The sequence below is a fragment of the Gymnodraco acuticeps genome, unplaced genomic scaffold (genome assembly GCF_902827175.1).
Source record: "Gymnodraco acuticeps unplaced genomic scaffold, fGymAcu1.1, whole genome shotgun sequence".
In the NCBI taxonomy this organism is placed as follows: domain Eukaryota; kingdom Metazoa; phylum Chordata; class Actinopteri; order Perciformes; family Bathydraconidae; genus Gymnodraco; species Gymnodraco acuticeps.
Genome location: NW_022992009.1, coordinates 723,260 through 751,075, shown reverse-complemented (window position 1 = coordinate 751,075; position 27,816 = coordinate 723,260). Strand labels below are relative to the sequence as shown.

The window sequence follows — 27,816 nt, the reverse complement described above, 5'->3', positions numbered from 1 at the left end:
ACGGGCAGCTGTTTGAGAGGTCAGCTCCAGAATCAAACAGGTGTTATAAAGAAATGAAAATGGTGTTTCTATGTTTTGTACATATATCTATGTATCATCACCTTATTGGATTGCATTTATATTTTCAGGGAGATAGGTTTGTGTGAGCATTTGATGTTAGCTATAAAAGGAAACATATTCTAGATATGAAAAAAACAAAACAATTGAGAGGATAGCCTACTATACATCAGAGGAAACTTGAAGTACCATGAGGAATGCTGCATTGGAAGAATGGTGATACCTGCAGATAAAAGTGACTTTGCATGCCATACAAGTCCAAATAAACTAAATATAGAGCACTACAGGTGTGTTATAAGTCCCTGCATGAGTTACAGTAAGTTACAGTAACGTGTAGCCCCAGCCGCCCATGCTGTAAGTGGTGAAATGGCAGACCGGTGCAGATGAGGCTGCAGGGGGGACAGGGCTGCGACATGCCTGCGCCTCTCCACCGTAGCCCGAGCAGCCGTGCCAGCGTCCGGTGCGCCATAATCAAACTTTTCTATACATTTTCACGTCACCTGGACGCGAAACATAAATTTGGCATCCTATGCAAATATATGCTGACGTAAAAGATCATGTGGTTTTTGTCGTCGATCCCCCCTATGAGCAACGAGGAGGTTTTTTTTTCTCCTCTCTACTGTTGTCTTTAGGTTAGCTATGCTACAATCTTTACAGTACCCAGTGCTAGCTATATGCGCCCCGCACCGCACCACTCTGGATATCTGGGAATAATCAACTTCCAGGCTGTCGCACCCTGCACCCAGAGACTACACACAGGTAGGACACAAGGGAAACTTCTTATTTATTTAACTCCTGGAGAGAAATGTTGACCAAAGTGACCGCAAAAGTGAAGTTATTAAAGCGGCTTGGTTGCAGCCAGACTAGCCGCCTGGCTGGGCTGTCTGCCTCTGCCCAGGCTGCTGCTGCTAGCGACCGTCCCCTCCATCACAGGCTCTCAGAGTGGGAATCACCTTGCTATCAGCCAGCAAACATCCACGGCAGCCAAACAAGAATTAAAACACTTATACCTTGCTGTCAGGTAACTTTAGTTGTTGTGCGGAGGCTCTCGGGTTATATTGAAAGATAGTTGTCAGACAAGTGAATGTCATCCGGTTCGTGTTGTTTTTTTTGGTAGCCAACTTTTGCCGTCCCCACTCCACCCCCGGTGAAAGTGCATATAATACATGTATTAGCCAGCGCAGCTAGCCTTTAACCAGTTAGCCCCTGTCAATGACGGGCACCCCGGTGAAGCTAAGCGCTTTAGCTTTAGCCTTTCCCCGCACACAGCAGCACAAAACGTGGCTGCCCGTCCCTGGATGTTATGCTCTCATGTCGATAAATGCATTTGTTTTGGCTGGCTCTCTTCTCTTCCCTTCTTCCCGTCCTTAGTTAGCGTTACTCCGCTAAGCAAAGTAAAGAATATTTTCCCAATAATGTCTTCCGTAAGACGGTGGAACCGGGAACAGTTTGGTTTGTAGCGTCGGTTCAAGTGTTGTTGTTGCCCGCTGCACGGAGGTTTCAAACGGGGCTAGCTAGCAGACAGCCAGTCTGGCTGGTTGGGTCATCTGAGGTGAAGCCGCCGTCAGCGGGTTGTATAGAAACACACTCGCTGCTAACGACAGGCTGGTTTTTAAGTTTTTTTTTTAGATAAAAGGACCTGTAGAGGATATGGTGGATAGGTTTCTTTAACTGGTTTATGTATTTAGACAAACAGTCTTTGACGTTTTAGAGCCGCTTTAATGCCTCTGTGAATAGAAGCGGAGCGTTGGTGTACATAATGTACTCCGCTGCTGCTTGAGACGAGCTGCCGAGTAGTTTGATAACTACGCGTTTGTTTACGAATTAAACCCATTTAACTGGTTTCTAAGTATACAAATAATTATGTTTAGTTTCTGAAATCATCTTATTTAACTCGTTTAATGTTTTAGGAGCGAACTATCGTTTATTTTTTGAAGGAGCACTGTATGCCTGGCGAACAGACGTTGACTTTACCCCAGTTAATGACAAACTCGTTTTCTACTGCATGTAGGCTACAGTATTCTGAATCCAAACAGTTTTAAATAAGGCACGGACTGTCTGTGTGTATGATACTGGTTAATGCAGAAACTGACGATCGGTCACCCTAATGTCAGACTGGTTTTTAACTTGTTTGGACTGTCAGTATAGTAAACTGTTTTATATTCTTTTAGGAACAGCCTGTGTTTAGGATAATCGTCCCTAGAAAACTGGCTATCATTTGCCATATTGGCAGACTGGTTTAAACTGGTTTGCATGTTGGCTGATTTCAATACCTTATTACATGCATTTTTCTGGTTACTTCTTTTACAGAATCAGGCTGCTGTAATATGGAAAAAGGGATTTTTACATGGTGTGTGTTACACATATTATATAAAGACTGTTTCTTCACTGGTCTGTGTATGGACTAGCATTGTAGTATAGACAATTATTTTCCTCATGTTCATACTTCTTTCTTATGCAAGTTCATCAAGTTCCTTCTCCGACCTCATTTTGTACCCAAATCTTGTTACATAAAATCATGAATAATTAGGAGTGCATCTCATGCCGGTTAAAGCCATATGCACCGATGTGGCAGCATTTAAAAAAAAAAAAACTGGTGACCTGTGTGACCCCCAAATCAGGAGCATACTATCACAAACATCTACTTTTGTTAATTTCTTACTACTTTTCTTCCTGCCCTCATCTGAAGTTTTGATTCTAGTTGGACATACAGAGGGAGGATTCTGAGGGAACGGGTGTGTAAACTGAATTTGGGCAGGTTTAACCCTGACGAGTGTGTCTTGGCTCTTGGAAAACACTGGAGGCTCATATTTGGCAGCAGCTCCTCCTCTTCCTCCTTCCTCTATACTGCCCGGTGACAGTGTTACCATCTCCTCCCAGATGCTGCACTGTATGGCTCTTTTTTGGAGAAGTGTGCCAGATTTGTTTTAAATATGATCTCCCGCTTGCTTGTTCTGGTTCATAATCACATTTCCTTTCCCATTGACCGACTTTTTCTTTGTCTCAAATGTTGCAGCTATTGTATCGCCACCGTGTCAGGCTTTTTTAATCCTATGATATGGATGCAGGGATCAGTCAGTCATGTTGCCAGTCTCCAAATCAGAGTGCGCTCGCTAGCTCTCTGGCTGCTGTTTATTTGTCACACACACACACACAGAAAAATACACACAGCTCTCGTACGCCTTCCCTCCCTCGCATGGAGACTTTTACATATACTCTCACATCACACACACACTTTCGCTTTTCCTCTTCCTGCTCTGACATGCTGCTATTTCTTTGACAGACACATTTTGCCGGTTCCTAGGAAGTGTAGCTGTGATTTGCCGTTGCCACCTGACCTGTCACTCCAATCCACACACACAAACACACTCTGCAGCAGTAGCAAGTTTTTATTTCACACTTTAGACTGTTCACATCATTGGTTTTTATCGCTTGAGATTGCAGCTCAATGCATGTTTAAATATTTTTTTAATTATTTGTGGCGATTGTAATGGACCCCATTCTGGGTTTGTCATGCCCTCAATGGCATTCAGTCATGACAGCTATACAAGCCGGAACAAACACACACACATACACACCGTGTAACATCACACAGTCTTTGCCGCTCATCAAACTGCTTATTTATTACACACAAATGCAGAAAGCATGCATGACAGCTGCATCTTGCACATTCACACACATTTATTTTTCCTCTTCCTCTTTATTGCTTCTATTTCACTAACTCACACTAATACACACATTCAATGCTTTATTAAATAGTGGGAGGCAGTGTGGGTGTGTGTTTGGGAAAGAGAGTACGAGCGCGCCAGGTTGTGTGTGAGTGAGTGGAGTGGCGATAATGTTGTGTGTGTGTGTGGTGAGTCACCAGAAAGCATTGGCTGGCCAGAAAATGTGTGTGTGTGTTGCAGTGTCCGCCTCTCTGCTGGAGCTCTTCATGGGGAAACTCGATACACACACGCACACCCACTTGCTGCTGTTGGCTTTGGGGGCGAACATGATAACCAGGGATCCCCATTCGATCACATTTAACTCTGTGACTCCCACACACAGAAGAAGAGCACTTATTTTGGTGTTCAGCTAAAAACCTGATTTGCATCTAAAAAATATCATCTAGACCTGTTCTTTTTGCATGGAAGGAAATGTGAACACATCTGAATTATATTCTCTCCTGCAGACATTCTGGACCAGTGTAGTTCATTATACACCATGAAAATCAATTTATCATGTGCAAATAATCCACACAAATATGTGTTTATGCTGTGGATTAGGCTTTTTATCCATGTATGGTAATTGTTCTCCCTGTACCCTACTCTCTAAAACATTAATATCTTTTTGTCAACTCCTGGTTATTATAATAAAATGGTTACGTCTCGTGGCATCTTTTATATCGGCCAAACGGGATGACGCTACAGTTCCTTTCTTTTTTCAGAAATAATAAATATAACAGCCAATATACACTTCTTGGAGATATGCTTTGGATATGGAGGTATGTGGTGCAGTGGGTTGTCCGTTGCTGTTGGGATCAGGGGGTCACAGGTTCAAACCCCACTGCAGTCAGCATGTCGTGGTGTCCCTGAGACACGTCACCCCACATTGCTCCTGTGGGGATTGTCCTCAGTATTGAGTATGTTAGTCGCTTTGGATAAAAGCGTCTAACCAGTGACATGTCATGTAATGTTTTGCCAATATATCCACCAATAAATGTTATAAAAATGTCAGAACAGGTGTGAGGTACTGTAATCTGGAATACTTTGTCAAATAGATTTTTAAAGAGGCCCTTGAATTCCTTTTCTGTAGTGGGTTATAACACATTCGATTTATGTAGCGCTTTTCAAACAAACAAAGATGAGATGTAGTGAGTTGGAAACGTTACAAAGAAAAAACAGGACCGAAGGCATTGCAGTGTTTCCCCTAGGTTTACTGCTTTGGGGGGGTGCTGCCTGAGCGGGGGAGGGGGGGGGGGGGGGGGAGGTATATATATATTTTTAAATCCTCTGGAGCAGAGATTATTATTGTTATTGATTAATACATCTGTGTTTCTTAGGGTCAATAACACTAAACTCAGAACTTAAAATGAAAGCGTCTAGTTTATTTAATAAAAGAGCACATGTTCAATTTGAAAAGTGACAGTAGATATAGATTAGTTGCAATTTGGTGCTATATATATATATAAAAATATTAAAATTAATAAAAAAAAATAATTATCATTTCTTTTTTTTTTTAAAAACACCTTGAATTTCAGGGGTTGGGGGCGGAGCTCCGTTGTGCCCCTTTAAAACTGTTATATAACCCAGCCTAAAAAATGCCGTATTGGTTTGGGTTGTAGTTGTTATTATTCCAGTTGGTTGTGGTTAGGGATGCACGATATTGGTTTTTTGAAACCGATACCGATAACTTCCTGCTTCTCAAGACCGATACCGATAACCGATAATAATATAATATATATATATATATATATATTAAATGTACCTGTAGTTTTTGCACACCTGGTGGTAAAAAAAAGACTAGTAGTGAGCAAATGACATGAGCATTACTACTAGGGCTGTGCAATTTAATCGATCCTGCGATATATATCGATATTTAGTTTTCCGAGAAAGTATCGATATTTCAGCCCCGGGTATCGATACATTAAGTCTGATAACTGTGTTCGTTATTCTCGCGTCCAGGAGAGAAGCTTTAAAAAGGAGACTAATTGAGTCTCTGAGAAGGTTCAAATGTATACTTTAATTAATAAAAAGCGCGGTAATGTTACAAGCAGAAGATGGTTCAGTCAGAAAAACAGCTGTGTTCTGGCTCTCGAGTGAAGGGAAGAGAGCGAGCTCCACCTTTCCAGCTGTTAAATATCCTCTGCTGGCTCCTCCCTGTGGGCCGGTTGGCGCTGCTGGGGGCCGGCCCTCCACGTCTCCAATGTTCGTTGTTGCGCATAACAGAGGATTCAGACATTGTACATTAAATATATAACTAAACACGCCTTTTCTCCTCCTTATCTCTTTCATGACTTTTCATTTAATACATTTTAAACGCTGTAATCAATACTCCAAAGATACCTCACGGCTGGTATCATTTCCGGTAGTTCTGGATGTTGTCTCATGCTACCCACGTCTGTAAACAAACGTATTCAAATAAACTGTACCTTCATTTAATATTCAACAATAATAATATCTCGACGTCTATAGTTGTAGTGTTGAAAGCAGTAGGTTTCGGTGTGCAACACTCCGTGTCATATCGCTACTAAATTCACCTCTATAGTAAATCGTATATTAGCCACATGCTAAATGCTAACCGGAGATGAAGGATTTTCAGAATACAAGCTTAACAACTGGTTGTGCACAAGAACTTCTGGTTTTTCAGTATAAAACAGCATTTAAACTGACGGTATGTTTAAGGTACTTTATGCCATCAAAACATTGATTTTAATTTCTAACAAGTCCCATTCAAATCCCCCGTGTTCCGCCACCTGCTGCACCTTTTAATTCTCCATTGTGATACTGCACTTTATGTACTTACGTTTCAAAGGCTTGTAAGCTACAGTTTGCACTGTTTCAATAAATGAAACTAATTTTCTCACCACATCTTTTGATTCATTTTGTCCAGCATTTGCAAGCTGTAGACTCTCTGTCAGAGCCATATATTGTATAATTGATGCTTTCAGTTTTCAGTTGAATTAATTCAATCCAAGTCAATGGAACACTCACAAGATGTCACCAAAATCACACTGTCCCTTTAAAATCTTTCAGAAAAGGATATAAGTGTATCGAATTATATCGAATCGTATCGAATCGTATCGTTGGCTAAATATCGTGATATCAGAGCCATATAATAGAAGAGTTACGACAACGGAAGTCCAAAAACGGTTATCGTCACGTGGTTCATGTAGCAGAGGATCGTTCCCCGGAAGTTCATGGCGGGCAATGTGAATGCATTGATAACAGGAGATAGAACTACGATTTTTGGTAATTATTAGTGAATAAAGGTTTTGATTTGCAATATTTATACAACAAATCGATATGTGTATGTATTTACATCAATATGTTTTAAAAAATAAAATAGAATTTGCTAATATTAAGTGATAATATTAGGATTAGTGTGAACAACTAGTTTACATGTTAGGCTAACAGTGCCTTGGTTAAAGAGCCTGTTGCTGTTTATGTATAGCTTTGAATTCTTTAAAACCAATATTATCTTCTTAAACTTGTATGGTAGTCAGGAGCATCACTTTCTAATGTTTATTGATATATTTAGAGGGAGGGGATCTAAAGTAATGCTTTAAAATTCAGATTAGATTAATGTCTACCATTTTCTTAAATTCATGGTAGTTTCAGTAATCCCATGGTAATTGAGGACACAAGTTATCTAAATGACTAATGTCATCTTTATGGCTTTCAGAAAGGACAGGAGACCGACAGGTGACTATCAAAGGACTAGCAGCAGCAGCATGATGATGATGATGTTAAATGTGTTGTTTTAGGAACATCCATTGCAAATACATGGAATTCAATAAACATTGAATAGCATATCATGCAGTTTGTCTGTGCCTTTTCCTCCTTGTTGTCCTGGTTTGCTGTGCTGCCTCCCAGTCGCCACCATGGTTTGCTGTGCTGCCTGGGGATGCTCCAATCGCTCAGAGAAAGGAGTACGAATGTACAGCTTCCCCACTGACACAGAGCAGAGGAAGCAGGAGCAATTTCACGACCAACAGCAAACAAATATGTGATTTATATACAAACACTGCATTTGCACTTTTTCACAAAACGAAAACCACACCATTGGGAAAGCTTAATGTTTTGTTTAATACAAAAAACAGGGAAAGGCTTGAAAAACACAGAGTTGAGACTCAGGGTGCAGGGTGAGGGTCTCAGTGCAGGTATTCAGGCTCCATTGAATCCCCCTCTGGTTCTTGTGCTGAAAGAGGGATAAACAGACAGGAGAAAGGGTTATACACACCTATATAGCACACCTATTGAATGGGAAATTGCCTTGGGGAGATAAGGTGTGGTCTTTGTTCCCAACTGAAGTTATGGAACTTTATTATTTGTGAGTTTAACAAAGTATGACAAATGGCATCAGTAACAGATGTGATATGAATTTCTATAAAGTTGTCTCACATTCTTGGTCATATTGTATATACAGTATGTAATGAGTATAACATGTCCAGTAAGTATAAAGTGTTTCCTAATACTGTGTATTCAACCACTATGGAATATGTATGTGGGCAGACAAAACTGAGTTGTTCTGTGTGTGAAGTAACCTCAAGTCACTCCGCAGGCACATTTTGATGCAGACCAGTTTGTCAAGACAAAAAAGGGCAAGACTAGGCTGAGAGCAGAGGCTATACCCACCATCTTTGTGCATCGCCCTGTGGTCAAAAAGAGAAGGGCCCCTGCACCACGATTCACCCCGGGACCTGTATCTACAAAGCCCATAGCTCATGATCACAGCGATAGTGTGAAAGGTGACACAGGTATAATAAGTATGAACTCTTAGTAACAAAAGTAATATTTCTTATTTTTAAGTGGTATAATATTTTAAATGTTCGAAAATGTACAGTGCCATGTCTTCTACTTACATTAGTCTCAAAGATTGAGGGAAGAAGGGAAGGGATCACTGCCCTCCACCTGCCAGAGGAGCGCAAACAACAAAAACAAGCAAGGTGTCCCGTCATGTACCTGGAAGTTTGGGTTGGCAACATGGAGTAAGAGAGGGACTTGAAAAACCTTGGTGGCTGTCTACTCATGTTGTTACAGTTGTCTTGGTTACAGCTCTCAAGTTTTTTTTTGTGCCATTTCCACATCTTTAGAAAATATGAAAAAATTGAAGTGAAATCAACCTCTTCTCTGGAGAACAAACTTCGATTTCTCTGTCTTGTGAGTTTGCAGTCTTGCAGTTTTGCTCCTCCACCTGTAACATCACTGCCCCTCCACCTGCCATACAGTAGGTTACTAACAAGATTACTTATATAATACAGTGATATAATACATGTTTAGTATGCTTACTTATATAAAACAGTAGTATTAAACTTACCTTGTGTGTTCACTCTCACTTAAGTTCCTCTCCCTTTGCCATCAATCCAAAATCAGCTGAGCTGCAACATTATACAGGCAGGTAATAATCAACACAATATGGCTCTGCTAAAAACACTCGCTCTTACACGCACCAAAGTTATATTGATCTAATATTTAACTCCCTCCACCCCCGCATACAATCCCGTTTAGAAGCCCCTCTTCTCTAATTCAACAACGTTGGACCAAATGACATTAAGAGAACGGAATTTACAATTAAAATGCTGTTCAACGTCTGTTGCTAACTTGATTCGGTATGCTAGCTTAATCTGTTATCTGTAAACGTTCCCTAAATCTACTAATTTAGGGATAATCCACTGACATCCTTTAATACACATGTTAATTTGAATCAGATGTACTGATAATATCCGCAATATAAATCTTTAAACTTCTTCTTACCTTTAAAAGTCCGTCACGAACGGTCTATTATGCTGCAACTCTACAGCTCTGCTAGCCTTGGCGCTAACTTCCGGGGAACGATTGAGAGGCTCCACGATCCGCCATTGCTGTAAAAAAGTGGTCCATTGGAGTGAACGGAGATGTCGTAACTCTTCTATTATATGGCTCTGCGTGATATATATCGTATCGTTGGCTGAATATCGTGTATCGTATCATATCGTGAGATTAGTGTATCGCTACAGCCCTAATTACTACTATGAACAAAACAAAGCCAAGAACAGTTTTGAATCTTCAAAGTGACCATATTTATTTTCCCAAATAAAGTTCTTGCCTTTTTCAAAAGCCTCGTCGATAGGTAAAAGCCCCGGTGCCTTTGCAGCTGGCTTTGGATTCGCCGCTAGTTTAGCAGCGCAGGCGTCTTCGTACGCTTTTAACACACCATCGTAGTGATGGCGATGTTTCAGGTGACTAATCAGGTTGGAAGTATTATAGCTCGTTGCCTTTTTCCCTCCTCGTGGAACTTCTGCATTGCATTTGTTAATACAAATAGCAAGCGAACTATCTAACTCTGAAACTTTGAAATAGTCCCATACTACCGGCGACATGTTTGTTTACTGTCCTGGCTTCACGGCCGCACAGCATTTACGTCACAGCCAGGCATGAGTTAGGGAGCGCTGGATTTGTGAAAAACTCCCCTCTTCCTAAACCACTAATACCACAGTACTGGCAAAACGGGAGGAGCCAAGTGAAAAATAAGCGCCCCTCATCCCAATCCACCCACACCGCAGTATTTTTTCTTTTTTTCCCCCCAAAAAATATATTGTATATTATCGGGGCTATTAATTAATTTTATCGGGTTTATCGGGATGACGTCATAATTCCTAATATCGGACCGATAATTATCGTACACCACTAGTTGTGGTCAGTGGGAGCCTTTAATATGAGCAGTTTATCAAAGAATTAGGAACTTTATCATTTACTTTTACTTTCCGTCTTTATATGTAGATATGACTTTTCTCCATTAATCTCCGTCATGTCGTTTCCAACTTCCTGTCAACAGCGCTAACCCTCCTTCAAAATAAAACCATGTCCATACAAAATAGGAAGCCAAGCCAAATTACACTTAAGACATATACAACTGTAACGAAAGTAACAAACACAATGCGATGTCATTTTCAATTTCAAAGAACACAAATTGGGTTACATTAACAAATAACTATAAAACAACAATACTGTAGAACAACAAAATGAATGCCGTGAATAAAACCAGAAATACACGTGTTGAAGCGGTTCGCTGCTGATTACTACGCGCGGGCCGAATATCCAAATATTCCCTGCTGATTACCACCGAATATCCGGAGAAAGCCCTAGTGTCATCCATCACTTTTTATCTCCGCCAGTTAAGACACAACCACTAAAGGCTCTTAAAAGACCGTTCCTTCCTGTTCTGCATACAAATAGAGTTTATTTTATTTGTATAAGTCTCAATGGCTCACTCTTTGTCCTTTTGACCGATGGATTTCAAATAAGTAAAAATCTCCCCAAAAAAAACCTTCAACAGAAGAGAATAGCAGAAACCTCGGGTAGATCAACTGAAAAAGTAGTTGTTTGCCCAGGACGGACCAATGCGCAATATATGTTGTGCATATTAGAATAACCAAAATATATACACTTCCTATGTTAACCTATTATAAAACAATTGGATCTGGGAGGACGTCAGCATCTTACATGTGTTGAAACACGACCCCTCCATCTTCAAACCTGGTTTAGGGCAGGATACACAAACACAAGAATCCAAACTGAACCACATAAATCCCACAGATAAAAGGATAGCATAAAACTGAGAACGAGAGTGCCTGAGGTTTTTAATGTTCTGTAACAGATCGAAGAAACATATGGATTTTAAGGGATGTTATCTTTGTAGGTTCAACATAAACAGCTGCGTCTGCTTTCTGGTCTTTTTCTGTAGGCTTTTTTTATTCAGATGGCTAGAACCATGGGGAATATTATTAATCACTCAGTGTAATATACATTTGAATCTCTACAAACGTTATTAAATAAACCTCCTGTTTTGGGCTGTTGCACTGTAAAAACTGTTGCTTTGGTCAAATAAAAATAAATGGTGTCAACTGATTCCAAGCAATTTTAAGAGTTTAGTGAACTTTTGCATTTTTTGAGTTGGTGAAACGTACTTTTTTAGTTTTCCTCTACTCAAGAACATGTTACTTTGCTAAAACTTAAAAACAATTGCCAAGCGATTCCAAGCTATTATAGGAGTTGGGTAAACTCACTAATGTGATTTTTTTCTGCATGTGAAAAGATGAGTTGAGCCTACAATTAAAAGCCAAGATATTAAGTGTAACCAATGCAAATAACAATCTGCTAAGAACCACATAAGACACGAATAAATTAAAACTGCAGTCACAGTCGTGCGCGCAGTGATGAGCGGGCCCTCGCGTCCGTGCGCCTGTCGGGGAGGGCAGCCGGTTGTCTCGGCGTCAAGCAGACGCACGCGAGTCCTCCGAAATTAGCCTTTTGTCATTTCTATAATTTTCGCGTCCTCGGTTCTCCGGCAGCGACCCGGAAACGGATGTCGGCGCGCCGTCTCGAAGGAAAACTAATTTAGCTAAAGGCTCATCGAGGATCGATTATCGAGGAGGCTGTCTGGAGGAGCCGTAACCGAGGATACACTGATTTACAGGAGAGAGGAGAGTCTCTAGAGGAGCTATAACCGAGGGTACACTGAAGTATTCTCCTGAGACGATTTCAGCCAACAGTGATGTTTAAAAGAGGTGTGACGCATGGCTGGACTTCTGTCAACGAAGCACAGCTCTGCAAACTGTTCCCGTTGTGATTATAAGTTATTTGAGATGATCGAATGTGCATCAGACTTTCTGCCCTTTACCGTTTGTTTACTCACTAATCACATGTCCCCTGGATGTTAGACTATCTTTTTTTTAATACATACTGCTTTCATTGTGATGCGATGTTTACAGTGAGAACAGCTGCTGAGGTCAGTGCAGAAAGCAGAACAGTGTGTATAATATATATCGCTCAATAATATACTGTATGTAACAGGCCTACATTACACACTTTATTTGTATGCTTTAGTAGATATCTACAAATAAACAGTAGATATTTTTCATGAAACCATATAGTGCTTCACATAATAAAATATACAAGGGCTGTAGCCTGATATGTATTATATGCTTTAGGAGCTGTTGTGTTTGTTGTACAATGTGTAGGTGTGTTTTGTAGTGTATATGTGTGTGTTGTACATTGTGTAGGTGTGTGTGTGTAGGTGTGTGTGTGTGAGAGTTGATGCGCCGGGCAGACAGGCGGGTCTCAGTAGCTTAAAGGGCCCATGTCATCATAATTCCATTGTTGAGGTATACTAAAATAGATTTATACTGTGCAATTTTCCAAACTCACATTGGTTTCTCATACAGCATCTCTGTATAGTATGTGTATTCACCGGTATTCACTCTCTGTCCTAAACAGCTTCTGCCCCCCCCCCTCCCTGTGAGCCCAGTGTGCTCTGATTGGTCAGCTCGGCCATTCTGTTCTGATTAGTCAACCACCAGAGAGGCTCCGCCCATCAACAATGATATGTTATAGGAGCAAATCATTCAGGGAAGAAAGGCTACTAAGTATTTCCATCACACTTTATTTTTAGAAATGTACAAAATGAACATGTGTAAATATACATATATACACATATACACTGTATATTAGGGCTGCTCAATTATGGCACAAATCATAATCTCGGTTATTTGGGTCAATAATTGATATCACGATTATTAAAAATTATTATCCAAAATTGAACAGTATGTTTTTAACAGTTGATTACCCTGAACTTTAAGTATAATTCAACTGAAAAACCAATACAAATGTATTTCGATTACGTTGTTTTCGTAATCGTTGCAAGCCATAATCGTAATTGCGATTAAAATACGATTTAATTGAGCAGCCCTACTGTATATCATCCACTCCTCCCCTTATAGGCGTTTTCGGCATCTTGCCGATCGCAGCTTTGTAAGCTGGTGCTGGGGCTTTTTAGGACTAGCTGCCATAAAAACAATGTTTTCCCTAGCAAACTCATGTCTAGCTCTTGGTAGCCTTCTTTTTTAGCTCGGTAGCATACATGCTAGGAACGCCAACTATAATGTAATTCAGTTTCGCGACTGACCATACGGTAAATCACCCGGAGTATACTGTCTATGAGGATTTCGTGTGTGAATGCAGACATTCTTCTGCTATGAGATACATGTAAGGCCATCTGCTGACATTGGAGTTGATATATGGAAACGCTAGCAACTTAGTTAGCCCAGTTAGCGCTGTGTCAATGGCTTAGCAGCCCAACAAACGTTTACCCATTTAAACAGTCGTGGTGGATACCTTGTTTGTTTTAAACATCATAAATACACAAACAACAATGAATACTTACAGGTTGTGTACCCAAATCTCCCGCTGGTCCAAACAAAGTAGGAACAGCATCGTTCTTCAGTGCTCTACGCTGTACATATTAGGGCTGTCCCGAATACCATTTTTCGGGCTCCGGATATTCGGTAGTAATCAGCAGCGAACCCCTTCAACACGTGTATTTCGGTGTATTCACGGCATTCATTTTGTTATTCTACAGTATTGTTGTTTTATAGTTATTTGTTAATGTAACCCAATTTGTGTTTTTTGAAATTGAAAAGGATATCGCATTGTGTTTGTTACTTTCGTTGCAGTTGTATATGTCTTAAAGGTCACATGTCATGCTTTTCCGGTTATTACCCGTCCCCTTGTGTGTTATAAAGGTTTTTATGCATGTAAACGGTGTGCAGAGTCAAAACCCTCAAAGTACACCATGTAGCGAATAAAACTCTAACACAGAAAATACCTCCCCGAAACGCCTCGTTGGTAATACGTCACTGTCCATTTGATTCTTCCGGGGACATCTGATGTCATGTCGTACCCGGAACGAAATGGACCAATCCGTGGAGCCGTTACGTTACGTCCGCGGAGCCGTTACGTTAAGCCCCCGCTGATTGGTCCAAATTGACCAATCCACGGACTTCCTCACACACTCAGTGCAGGCAGCTCTGCTGATTTCTCCTCCCTGCCTGCAGGCTGATAACAGACAGTTGGGATTGCGGCGAAATTCTCTCTGCAGACCCATTCTCTCCGCAGACCCGTTCTCTCCGCAGCCCCGTTCTCTCCGCAGACCCGTTCTCTCCGCAGACCCGTTCTCTCCGCAGACCCGTTCTCTCCGCAGACCCGTTCTCTCCGCAGACCCGTTCTCTCCGCAGACCCGTTCTCTCCGCAGACCCGTTCTCTCCGCAGACCCATTCTCTCCGCAGACCCATTCTTTCCGCAGACCCATTCTCTCTGCAGACCCATTCTCTCTGCAGACCCATTCTCTCTACAGACCCATTCTCTCTGCAGACCCATTCTCTCTGCAGACCCGTTCTCTCTGCAGACCCATTCTCTCTGCAGACCCATTCTCTCTACAGACCCATTCTCTCTGCAGACCCATTCTCTCTACAGACCCATTCTCTCTGCAGACCCATTCTCTCTGCAGACCCGTTCTCTCTGCAGACCCATTCTCTCTGCAGACCCATTCTCTCTGCAGACCCATTCTCTCTGCAGACCCATTCTCACAGCGTTTATCAACCTTTTTCTTACTCAATATCAAGCCACACTTATTGTTTTTACTTCGGCTGTGACTTTGTGTGTGCTCAGGGTGAGTTTGGCTGTGTTTGGCTGTGTATCGCTAAACAAGGAAACCACACCTCCACGGAGCTCAGCTCGATTCACAACGTCCCGACTGGTCCCGACCAATCGGAGCACACTGGGCTCACAGGGAGGGGGGGGGCAAGAGCTGCAACGAGCCGTTTAGTGGAGAGAGTGAATACACGTAGTTTACAGAGATGCTGTATGCGAAACAATGGCCATGACATGTGACCTTTAAGTGTATCTTGGCTTGGCTTCCTATTTATGGACATGCTTTTATTTTGAAGGAGAGTTAGCAGGAAGTTAGACAGGAAGTTGTTGTTGCTTTGGAAACAACGTGACGGAGATTAACAGAGAAAAGTTATATCTAGGCTACATATAAAGACGGAGAAAGTAAACGATAACGTTTATGGTTAAGTGTTAGCACCCCCCGAAGAGGCACAAGCTCTTACGTTGATATTGGAGATTTCAATAAATTCAATTTGAAAAAAAAAATGGGGAAAAAACAAACAAAACGAATATCCATCCATCCATCTTCTCCCGCTTATCCGTGGTCGGGTCGCGGGGGTAGCAGTTCCAGCAGAGAGCCCCAAACTTTCTTTTCCCTGGCGACATCAACCAGCTCTGACTGGGGGATCCCAAGGCGCTCCCAGGCCAGCGAAGAGATATAATCCCTCCACCTGGTCCTAGGTCTACCCCTTGGTCTCTTCCCAGCTGGACGTGCCTGGAACACCTCCCTAGGGAGGCGCCCAGGTGGCATCCTAACTAGGTGCCCGAACCACCTCAACTGGCTCCTTTCGACGCGAAGGAGGAGCGGCTCAACTCCGAGTCCCTCCCTGATGACCGAACTTCTCACCTTATCCCTAAGGGAGACACCAGCCACCCTGCGGAGAAAACCCATCTCGGCCGCTTGTATCCGCGAACGAATATCCGAATAACGAAATTGAAACCTGAATAGTACTCCAACGAACGAATATTCGGATATTCGGGTACAGCCCTAGTACATATCCGGCATGAATCGCTGAAAGGTTTTTGAAGCTTTGTTTCATGAAATTCACACCAACGAGGCGTTTTGGGGCAGCATAGACTGTGTTAGAGTTTTACTCGCTACAGGGTGTACTTTCAGGGTTTTTGACTCTGCAGACCGTTTACATGCAGAAAAACCTTCATAACACACAAGGGGACAATAATCCGGGTAATAACCGGAAAAGCATGACATGGGACTTTTAAGGTAGTATCTGACATATAAATGGTCAAAAATGGTACACTCTCCGTTAGCCTACGAGCTCCACGTTCAAGCGATCAACTATTCCTTCGCAATTTAGCATCACATTGGATATGCGCTTAACTTGTCCTGGATTGGAATTTTTCCGATCCCTTCCCGAGGAGGAGTTTGCAAAAATGTGCTTAAAATGCATGAAAAACGCAATAAAAAAAAATTGTGAACTTGTCCTGGATTGGAATTTTTCCGATCACTTCCCATTTTCATACCACTTTTAACAGAATTGTTACTTGATGCAAACTTTGCCCAACACCATTTGTGTGAAAAAATAGACTACATGAGCATGACAGGGCTGAGTCTAACTTTAACAACAGTATTGGAGCTGGCATGCATTAAAATGTCGATGTTCCGTTCAAAACAGTGAATACAAGAAAAGTAAATAACACTTGCTAGTTAAAAAGCAGTAATTTAATAACTCAGGTGGTGTGCTTACTTGTTTTACGATGATTTGAAGTAGTTCAGAAGCAGGCACATAGTTCAGAAGCAAGCTGCCGAAGAATCGCTGTTAAGAGGAACCGGAAGTCTCACAGCGCAGTATTCTCGTTTGAGGGCGTGTCATGACCGTGGCGTTGACTAAAGCATTTTTATGAAGTTTTCCAAAAAAATGTGACTATTAATTTATAAATTAATTAGTTCTTAAAACATGTTCTCATTGTTACTTAATTGTTACTTATTTAAACGCACATTGAAAAAAAAAAGTTATGGGCAAATAAATTACATTATAAAATAGTGTTTTATTCACCATCGGAACAATTTTTGCACTGCTCGGTAATAGCAGTGTTTCCCATACATCGATTCATTTGTGGCAGGCCGCCACAATTAAATATCGTCCGCCACTAATAGATCTCATTCTCATTTTTAATAACTCTTTTTTGGGTGGTCTAAGGATAGTGAGGTGGGCTGATGATCGGAAGGTTACGAGTTCAAATCCCGCTGGAACACCACCACTAGTGTAAGTCGCTTTAGAATAAGGCGTCTGCTAAATGCCTAAATTGTAAAATATATATTTTTGGGAGAATAAACCCTACTGTCAAGTTCCTCAGGTTTTTGGCCTGTACCAGTGATTTAGCCTGACTTGATAGGCTAGAGGGCAACAGAGGACGCTTTGGACAACTCAAATTCGTTCTTTTTGTCTTTATTTATCAAGACAGCTCCAAGAATTGATCAGGTTGAAAACCTTCAAAACACAAAGGACAAACAAAAGTTAGCTCACATGCTACACAAATTACAAACATTTTGCAGGTCTCACTGCATTCTCAATAATAACAATAATAGCACCACAAACTATGTTTTAATTAAAATGAATAAATTGTTCCTTTAAACCCCATCATTAACTTAAATGAATTAGAGTGTTTATCTCCACTTGGAAACAAGCACCAGAGGAAACCTCATCTGAACACCTGCGCTGTCTAAATTGCACAGAAAACAAACGGGGCACAGGCAGACCGCGCTGCGTAAAAAAACCAGTTGATTGCACAACAGCACTCTCGCAAAGTGCGGCAACAGATCAAGTACATAAACACAATAAACATACCAACGGCGTCTCCAGAGCCTCACACACACTGTCGCCTGGTTCTCTCTCCGTGGCTTTGAGAACAAGAGACCGGCCATCACAAACTACACCCCTTTTGTAGCCGTGTTGCCGGAAGCGGCATTCATATCTTTTCTACAGCTCGCTTATGAAAAGTAGCCCACGCTATCAAAAATAAACAAATACCCTCTCCTGGTATTGAACAATACTATAATAATAATACTAATACTCTAAATGAAAACACATAATTATTTTTTAGTCCGTTTTTCACAGATATTATATATTGACTTTCGTCTCGACACCTACTGATCCTCAACTCCGGTGTGTCTCACTCATTAACAACTCAACACAGAGGCAACAAGAACGTTGTCTGCTACAGTAGCCCTGAACTCGCATTTATTTTGTTATTTGAGGGGGGTGTGGTGCCCCCACAAATATAATCAAATTATGTGGGAAACACTGAATAGGTTATCTAATAGGATTTCTATTTGACTTTTGTTGTCGCTATAGGCACATTTAGAAACCATGATGGAGTGACATCAGCTGGAAAAGAGTGCCTGATGTCATCAGAGTGTCACTCAACCTCCTTTTATATCTGATGTGGCTCTTGTTGTGATATTATTTTGCTTCCGCTGTATCATTTAAAGAGGCCCTATTATGTGGTTGTCCCTTTCCTGTAGTGTGTTATAGGTTTTCGTGCATGTAAATGGTCTGCAAAGGCTAAAATCCCTGTGTTCCCTCCAGAAGGAGTTTCTCTCAACCCTGCGTGCGTGCGTACGTGTTAGTCTCCTGACTGGCACAAAACAGTCCAAAAATATCAGCGCTCACTTGTTGTAAAACCTGCTCGGAATGAACCAGAAAACTCTACGTCCTAATGATACGATCCTGATAATTAAATCTGTGCAGGAACACATTCAAACCTAAACAGAGACAGAAGAACCAAACTACAAGAGAAATGCAAATTAGTTATTTTTGCAGATGAGATAAAACACGCTCAGTCGTGCCTGCATGCTTGTCAGCGCAGATCTCTAATTAATATTAATGTAACATGCAAATAAATGTGAGACTTCACTCCTGTCTGCTGCAGAGGAGAGGTATGAAGTGATGGTCTTTATCCAGCGCTGCGGGGGGCCGTGTGACGGATAAACAAAGCAATAGTAAACATGTCGTCCTGCACAGTGCCCGTCTGGACCAATCACTGGAGTGTCATTTTGGAGCTGTGACTGTTGGGTTTCCTCCGGCCAATCAGCTTAACATCGATTGAATAAGTCCCGCCTCCAGCTTTAGCCCGACAGAGGGAGGTCACATGGTGTTAGGATAAAGAATTAGAAAACAACATATGTATGGCAGACACATGTAAAATAAAATTGCACATATAGCCAGGTCTGTCTGGTTCAAATTGGATCTGTTTCTATGAAAACATTTGGACGCTAATAAACGTTTTGCCATATAATGAAATGATGGCCAAATACCTTTTTAAAATTGATATTTTTCATAAATATCAAAACAATTTGTCGTGTGGTATTTTTATTTTATTTGAAGATTCAGAGCAAATCAATTTTAATCACAGAACACGATGACATTTCCACTCGGCATTTAACACACCCTGGTGTTGGGAGAATTGCGCAGCTACAGCTGGTTGCTTTTCAAGGACACATAATAATCAGTTCATATTATTTGTATTAATCAATTAATAGTTTGTTCTATAACATGTCAGAAAAAAGTGAAATGTGTATGTATTCATCCATACTTACTGTATGACAAAGTAATGGCAATTACTCTCATCTCAAAGTCTTGTTTTGGTTGACCAATACTACAAAATGTGATTTCCTTTAAAATAATATATAGTGCTGCAACTAGTTATTTTCATTTTTGATAAAACATATTATTTCTCGAATAATAATTTGGTCTATTACATGTAAGAAAAAGAAGATATCTTTAAACCCCAATATATTCACTTTAATACAGTATAAAACCGAGAAAAACAGGAAATCTCCCATTCCCATATCTGGTATGATTATAATAAATAATATTGATATTGACAGTACATCTCCAAAAATCAGTGGGGGGGGGGGGGGGGGGGATCGTGAGGCTGTGAAGCACAATATTGACACTAACCTCCTGTGGCTAATATGAAATATATTCCTGCAATAACATTATAATAATAATGACATAACTCAGCAAACCTTATATACGTAATATAACTAATATACAACTGGAAAAGCTCTCTTGGGCTGAAAACTGCACTTTTAATGATATTTCTGATGATTAACAAATACTAAAACAAGTGTCTATTATTATTTGTATGATCCATAACTGAACCAAGCTTATAGTTAGCTCTATCTTGTATGACAAATAATACATTTTTGCATTTTTGTTTGCAAAAATGTTATAAACAATAAATCACATTTATTTTTCTGGTTAATTTTCCGTTGACTAATTATCGATGAATAATAAATGTGTTTACAGCATTTGCAGGAACTAAATAAAAACTTAGAAAGGCATCATTTCTAGGTAATAATTATGCATGCACGTGGAGAAATAAATGAACATCTTACTTTCCCTGCTTAAATATAATCCGTCCCCACATTTGGACACAATTATCTGAATGTTTTTGAAAGAAGGGGGTTGAATGTGTTTCCTTTTATTGCCATCAATCATCCGGTAAAAGTCGGTGTCACTTTCTTTTATTTCTTTTAATATCTCATATTTAAATCTCAGCACTTTAAAAACTGATGCTGTTTTTATTACCACTACACACGGCTTATATTATTTAGTGATTTAGATCCATATGTCACGGATAGGATCATATTCTATGCTAAATAAGAGATGTAATCATTTACAAAACATCACCATGTTTTTATTTACTACATCTTCAAAAACAATCGGTTTGTTTTTTCATCAGGAAATCCAGCCCGGCTCAAACAAACGATTTTTAATCCTCATCCTCACATACGCGTGTGGGTGGGCTGAAAAATGATCTGGAAAATCTGTCACAGCAGCCAGTGAATGTAGCATTTGTAAATGGTCTGACTTTCAATACTTTTTTATTTTCATTGTATCTTACTTCTTTACAAATTCAGATATAAAGTGTTACAGTGACGCATCCTAAAACCCGGAAGTAAGCTGCGCATGGGTTCCCTCCATGGATGTATAATAAGAACGGTTCCCTCGACAAAAAAGCAATGAGATTTCTCCATAGGATTTTGGAAAATAGCTCGAAATAAGCAGCCTGTCCTCCTACAAAAAACGACCATATAGGCCGATTGTTCATGCCCTTATTACGACCCAGAGACACGTTTTAAAGTGTATGTTGTTTCTTACACGACCACTAGAGGTGCTCTAGTGGTCGTGTAAGAAACAACATGCTCCCGGCCCGTTCATTGCAAACGCTCCGGAGGGACGTTTATTCACAAATAACCCTCTCTGGAAAATCCTAAATTGTGGAATAGTTTGGCCATTAAAATGCTTTTTGATTCGATTTCTGGCGAGAAGTGTATATTGTACTCTTAGAGTCCACGTCCAGTCGATGTGTAGGATCTATAGTTTGATAGATATTACGAATATGATTTGAGGTCTCGCCAGGAGAACGTGTATGCAGCTTCCATGTAAAGTGAGCGTCAACCCTCATGGGGTGAAAACAGTTTTTCCGGTCTCGAAGTTTTCATAATAAAACCGGATATATTCCTCTCACTGTCAAATGATTACACAGTGATATCTGCATTACTCATCCACTAAAAAACATCAGTTTATCCTTGTTAATTACACAATATTGATTGGTTTAAATTGTGTACAATGCTTTTGTGTTTTTAACCTTCGATTCGGAGAAACAAATATTTTTTTAGAGTTAAGACACTACAGTTTCCGAAGACACTACACTACCCAGTATCCCCAGCTATCGTTTGGGACTACAACATCCGCCTTGCTTTACAAACCCCGTGATTAGTCATCAAGCCCTGTGATTGGATGTTGGAGTGGCAGTGCGACAAGGTTACGCTGAGCGTCAAACAGCTCTTTGAAATGGAATGGAACCACAGCAGACTTTCCAAAACTGGAATTTGCCAGAACTACACATGCTGGCTATTGTGTGTTTCACAACATGTTCTATGGCACGTCTCTTTATAAGATGTTTTCGTATTTCCCACAATTAGAAGTTGCCAGTATTAAACTGTGTACACCCTGGAGGTTTAGGGGATACGAAACACAGTGGTGTTATCAAATTTAAAACATATAATTACTAAATGGGTGAATTGGGTGAATGGGTGAACATGACACCTAAGGTCAGAAGAGCTTTATTTAACAGCTGGTCTTATGTCTGTGACTCCTCCTGTTATTCATTGATAAGCCTGAAACATGCACTTGTCAAGGTTCAGAGGCACATTTTGCAAATATGGCAGTCACCATAGATCATCTTAAGATAAGATAAGATATACTTTATTGATCCCAAGTTGGGAAATGTTGTTGTTACAGCAGCATACTACTTTGTAATTCTACTCCACTACAATTCAGAGGTTAACCTGGTATTTTTACTCCACTACATTTATTTGAGTTACTTTGCAGATTCTGATTAATGATGTGAAATATAAACAACCCTTAAATCAGACTTTAGTTACACCTGAGTCAAATTCAGGGAAGGTGATTGACAAGTGCCAAAATAAACTATGCAATATATTGGACGTTAAGTACTTTGTCAGACTTCATATTTATCTGTGGATAAGCCCAACGTTTTTTTCTTATTCAAAAGAAGACCTTAACTTAAAGTATTCTTTAATGTTTAAATAAAGCCTTATTAGTTTGTCTGTTTTGCACATCCTCCTATTAATATCTTTGGACGTCCTGCACTAAACTGTTTTATTGTAGAGATCACAACAGTATCTTCTTGATATTTTCAATTTTGTATGTAGGCTATTCTTAATATTTAAATGTTTTCATCAAATAAAACGTATTCAACAACAAAATTCAATAACGTGCTTTAACCACTAGGCGGTGCGGGTTAAAAAACCAGTGGTGTAGTTAATAAAACATAATAATATCAAACATAATATGACTATTAACTTTATTGTGAAATTAATATAAAACAGAACGGTAAAGGAAAATACAGTTTCAGTCTCTCGATGTGAAGCTTATGCATTGTACCATGAACCTGTGTAGACCTGTAACAGTCAACTGCATCAGGAGTGGGAAAGGTAGTTCAGTAAATAATATCTTTAAAAACTACAAAAAAATCCCTTTATATCAGCTGTGCACCGTTATGGTGTAAATACAGCCTATCTACCAATTGGATCAAATATAAAAGTCAGCCGAATTAGTGTTGATACTGCAAGGAGACGTATTGTGTGAAAAGAAATTGAAGATGTTGTTTAATTGCTGATATATTTATGATCCACGTCACGTATTCAGTTTTGGCGGCAGTTCTTCCTGTTTGTCAAAAGGTCTTCTGATCAGGGCTCTATAAATAAATATCTACGGCAGATATGTAATATTTAATGCAGCCGAACCGTGTATTACAATGCTGTTATGTGATGACTTCCAAAGAGAAAAGCAAGAACACTCGGAATAAAGTATTATTTTATTTAAAAAAAATGTTTTTCCGATTTCATATCACATAAACACCATATCCCGCCGTGCATTGCGGCGATGTTTTAGCAATCAAAACCTTTGAAAAAAGAAAGGTGTCTCTCAGAATCGAAAGAGAAAAACCTACATGTATGGGAAAAACACAAAAGCATTGTACACTAGGGATGTCCCGATCACCTTTTTTTGCTCCCGATCCGATTCCGAACATTTGATTTTGACAATCTGGCGATACCGATTTTTCCCGATCCGATCTTTATGCAATGCATTAAGAGAAAACAAAGGTAACAGATAACGGCTGGTCATCCAACGCGATGAATTCAGCTATCTTGGCTGTTATTTGTTTGGCCTTTTCACTGTTCTGGGGCAGTTTCTCTTTCCTTTTGAAAGTCTCTGAAAGTGTCGGTTGTTTCTGTGCCGTTACCTGAGTGGCCTCTGTGTACTCGTCGTGTTGTTGATGGTGTTTGTTTCTCAGGTGGCGTATTAGATTGGTCGTGTTGAACGTAGCTCTGTTCTTTCCACCACGCGGAACCTCCTTCTTGCAAACATTGCATCTGGCTGTTACACTGCCTTCGCTTTCAATTTTATAATACTTACAAACTCCTGACATTTTCTCTGTCCCGACTCCCGAGTCACCAGCTGAACGTAGCCTCTCGTTAGCTTACTGCTACTATTAGACACTGCGCCCACTCTGTTGCCAGATTTGAGAGAAATAAGCAACCAGGTCTGAAAACAAGCCCAAAAGAAGCAACACATACATGATGTTTTGTAATTTTAAACCAAAACTAAGGCCTCAGGATGACTTTAAGACGTGAACATGGTCATTTTTGTTTTGTAACATTAAATAAATAAAAAAAAAGAAAAATATATTTTATAAAAAAAAAAAAAAAAGATCCTGATCCCCGACTTTTTTCTCCCGATTCCGATCTTTTGAAAATCACGTGATCAGCTCCGATCCCCGATCACGTGATCGGATCGGGACATCTCTATTGTACACAATTTAAACCAATACATGTCGTATAATTAACAAGGATAAACTGATGTTTTTTAGTTGATGAGCACTGCAGATATCACTGTTAAATCATTTGATCATTGGTTTTATTATGAAAACGTTGAGACAGGAAATACTGTTTTCACCCCGTAACTTTACATGGAGGCTGCCGCATACCTCAAATCATCTTCGTAACATCTATCAAACTATAGATCCTACATATCGACTGGACGTGGATTCTAAAAGTACAATATATACTTCTCGCTAGAAATCTAATCAAAATGGCCAAACTATTCTACAATTTAGGATTTTACACAGAGGGTTATTGTGTGCATTTCTGTCACCTCAAATGTCTATGGCGTTATTTTTGTGCCTCTATCCTGAGCACGCAATGAAACATTTTGAGCATAGAAAATGTTATTGAGCGCGCAATTTAACATTTTTGAGCACAGAAAAATATATTTTGCAAGCACAATTGACTCTAAGCCCTCTCACAAACTCCTGCTCCGTGCGCAAGCAGACCGCTGCATGCACTTTCTCTCCCTCTCTATCTCTGTCTCTCCCTCGCTTAACCTGTGCACGCTCAGGTTTGCCTGTGTGCTCGCTCAAGTTGGTACAGGGTTACAAATGAGCCACAAAACCAACCAATCACTCAAGGAGGTCCATTCTGACTGGCTTATTTCAGTTAACATGTGTTTTAGGACAGTATGTGTGGTCTTGAACGGGCTGGGCCCATAGGCGGAGTTTGACATTTGCGCTTGGGGGGGCAAACCTTTTTTACTGACGTCAGTACACAGTCCCAACTATTGTGTGGGGTGCTACGGATACAGTAGCAATAAAGCCAGCGCTCACCGCACTGAGTATGACTTTTCCACATACGAACGCAACTCGTCCCGTCATGCACGCCTCATGCCCGCCGTACACACACACTCATTATGGAAGGGGCGGTCTCTCCCCCCAACAACAGTGCATTACATAACTGTAAAACGTATCATAACTGTGAACATCTTATACTTATTTGATAACTACTGTATCCCTTGGTTACTTGAACACGCTACAATATTATTAACCAGTGTCCTACCTTAGTGCAGAAGTAGACGCATTTTTTTACGTTCCGCATATATATCCACTATCCCCTCAGGTGACAGCTGTGCAGTTATATCGTCCTCAATGTGAAGAACAGCAAGTGAGGAAAATCTTGTTCCTCCCATCGTTGACCGCAGCCAGTTCCGAATTCTCCTCATTGCAGAAAACTTCTCTCTGAGGTGGCAGATCCGATAGGAGTCAGTGCCAACTGGAGCATCTTGTATACATTTGGATGAATCAATAAAACACAAAAAACGCTCCTTGATTTCAAGCTACCTTCTTAAACACACTGATAATTGTTCCGTTCCGTTGTTCCGTTTTCAAAAAAATCCAGTATCCTGCACTTTCTCTACAATTTCTGCACAAACTAAGTTAGCGCATATGTCAATGACTTCGTTCTGGAAATCTGGGCTAGTCGCATTGAAATAGTTAGACTGCATGTTTTTAAAAGCAGAATCATACTTGGAGAAGAAGCCACAAACCTCAAGAAAATTCCCACGCGACTCTGACTCGCTTCCCTCCCGATGCCCACGAAAAGGCAATCCGAGTTTGGACAACAGCCTCACAATATCAACAATTTTGCACAAATAAGATCTGTTCTTCTCAACAGAATCTTCGTGGCTTCGGGAAAGTTTAGCTGCAATAGATCCAGAAGACGCAGTCACTTTATAGTTATCTCATTTAACCATGCAGTTCAGATGGGCCTGGGAGTGTGCATGTTTCTCCAGTTTGCTGCTTAGTTTTTTTCCAGTCACTCAGGCCCTTTCTAAAGGAATCCTCCACACCGCTGTCAGTCTGGAAGTTGCGGCATGAAAAATAGAAGACGGCATCCATTCGTACTGAATATTCCAGCCAGGGATAGTTCTTGTAATATTACGTGGAAAATTATCGTTTTGTTTTCCCAATCATTTTTGAGGGGAATTCGGATAAAGTAGGCTGCTTGGGACAGCTGTGTTTTTCCCCAAGATCATCATGACCCACTGACGGGGGCCCCGGCACCGGTGGTCTCCCTGCTGTGGGGTTAATGACGTTAGCTGGTCCTGCTAATCCAGAGCTCTCCGCTGTGGGGCTAACGTTAACTGGTTTAGCTGCTTGTTTGTGTGTCTGCCACTTCACATTCTGACGGCTGCTGGTTGGTAAGGTTAGGCTCAGTCGGTGGCTCTTCTGTTGTTGAAGCTTTTACAAGACGAAATTGGACGTTTTAAAAATCGCTGAATATCCATTACTGCTAATTCTTGTAATACAATAGCTGAATCACTTGTATACAAAAAAAAGCGAGGGAACTTGTGTCCTTAACCTCACACGTCACACACACACAAACGTCACAACATGCGACTGCTCAAAAATGAAATTATTTCAAACAAAACCTGATATTATTCAGATTTGTATTGTAACAATCATTTTATTACATCTATTAAAATATTGATATACGAAATATTTGTATTGGAACAGTTTTAGACTTAGTAATACAGTAACATATTTCAGCCACCAGGGGGGGCAATGCCCCCCCTTCCCCCCCGCAAAATCCGCCTATGGCTGGGTCCACCTGATTTTTTTTGGGCCCACCCCACCCTTTGATATCTGCCTACGCCACTGATCCTCACGATCATTTAATGTATCATATGTTCGCCGAATTGACATGGAAGCACTAACAAATATGAATTTGCTGTAGTCAACTTCATTAAAACGTTATTAACGTGCCTAAACTCAGTAATTCACTAAAAAGAGGTTTATTTTGAAAGGAGCCTCGTCATCTCACCACGGGCAAACAAGAATATTTACAGTGTTAATAGTTTACTGTATTATTACTGTTTAATGCTCCTGCCACCCCCGCTATATACTTTAGGTACATCTTGCTGATAATACTTAAATATGTTAATTTAAGGAACTTTTTGGATGCAGGGCTTTGTCACATGTGACGTGGGATATTTCCACAGTGTGGTGTTGGTCATTTTACCTATGAAAAGGATTTCATACTGTCTTAGACTATCGAGTTACACCTTGTAAAGACCATGTCTTCACTGTTTGAAGATAGCACATGTTCCTAGGTCTAAAACTGAATAACTGAGAAGTGCTGGCTTAAAAAGAGGCCACAGCAGTCAACTCAGGTGTGCCA

At 40.5% G+C, this 27,816-nt stretch overlaps 1 protein-coding gene across 4 annotated transcripts in view; it reads left to right on the top strand.

Moving 5' to 3' along the window:
- The first annotated feature begins 428 nt into the window (after positions 1–428).
- LOC117536479 (zinc fingers and homeoboxes protein 2-like) overlaps positions 429–27,816 on the top strand; it is a 221,862-nt gene continuing 194,474 nt past the window's right edge. For 3 of the 4 annotated variants that reach the window (XM_034201372.1, XM_034201369.1, XM_034201370.1), the window contains exon 1: positions 430–816. The gene's annotated coding sequence lies outside the window, so the exon portion shown is untranslated. Of the gene's footprint in view, positions 817–27,816 lie in introns of all 4 variants that reach the window. The other variant, XM_034201371.1, reaches the window with a different exon arrangement.